Source organism: Apis dorsata, unplaced genomic scaffold (assembly GCF_000469605.1).
Source record: "Apis dorsata unplaced genomic scaffold, Apis dorsata 1.3 scaffold_740, whole genome shotgun sequence".
Classification (NCBI taxonomy): domain Eukaryota; kingdom Metazoa; phylum Arthropoda; class Insecta; order Hymenoptera; family Apidae; genus Apis; species Apis dorsata.
Window position 1 is genome coordinate 154534 of NW_006263901.1, and position 1203 is coordinate 155736.

General features: G+C 21.7%; 1 protein-coding gene across 1 annotated transcript in view; it reads right to left on the reverse strand.

The window, feature by feature from the left end:
• LOC102672316 (lachesin-like) overlaps window positions 1–761 on the reverse strand; it is a 64833-nt gene extending 64072 nt beyond the window's left edge. Inside the window, exon 1 of the mRNA XM_031513790.1 lies at window positions 501–761. The gene's annotated coding sequence lies outside the window, so the exon portion shown is untranslated. The remainder of the gene's footprint in view (window positions 1–500) is intronic.
• Window positions 762–1203: the final 442 nt, after the last annotated feature.

Sequence of the window (1203 nt, forward strand, 5' to 3'; positions counted from 1 at the left end):
ATAAAATTCTCATAAAAAAAATTATATTCTACTATATATTTAAATTATAATAATTATAATAATAATAATAATAAATTATAATAATATATAATAATTATAATATACCAATTTTGGCATATTAAAAATAAAGTGAATTTTCAATAGTTATGATTTTCAGATCTTACGAAAACAGTTATAATAATAATTATTATTATATTTAATATCATTTTAAATTCTATTTAAAGTTTTTTAATATCCATAATAATAGTTCTATAAAAAATTGATGTATGATAATAAATGTGATAAAAAACTACTCTATTGAAAAATAAACATATATGTAAATATTTTTTTATAACTACTATAAAAGTTTTTAATTTTTTCATAATAATTGAAACATGTTAGACTAATGTTAGACTAAAATAAAAATATACTAATGAATAAAAGTGACGGCTACATATTCCGCCATCGTTGCAAGAATTTCATACATCATGGTTGATGAATTTTCATAGGGGGAAACTTACCCTGTAACCTCCCAAATGTTTGACCAGACACGTAAAAGTTGCGTCCCTTCCTAACGCCACTGTTAGATTTGAGATAGGGGCGGCGAATTCGGGTGGGAAAGCACCGCCTGAAACAGATATATACAATATTTCACATAATGCATGTGAAAAACTCTCACAGATTTACATAACTTGTTTAGTATAGTTTAGAGACATTCATTTATTATATAAGTCAGACATGTTTGGATAAAAAATGATCGAACTAAGAAGCAAAAAATGAGATAAATTCATAAGCAAACGAAAAATTTTAGTCGATCAGAAAAATCAATTGTGTAGATTAAAACATTCTGAGAATAAAGACAATGGAATAGTTTTCATCATTGTATTTCTTGTAACTGTTGACCTTGAATGACGAATATAAATTTAAAGAAAAATATTTCTTATTATTACATACAACTATTTGGTAAAAAATATTTGGTAAAAAATATGATCAACTTTTAAAATGTTAGATAATATTTGGCGAAATAAATATTTTAAATATTATTTAATTTTTATTATTTAATTTCTTCGGTTTAAATAAAATAGTATTTTAAATAGAATAGAATAATAAAATTTTAAATAAAATATTTTACTTTAATAATATAACATAAAATGCTTTAATCTCATTTAAAGTATTAGATCATCTCATAAGTAATATTTTTTCGATTTATTCTTAGTAAAACTT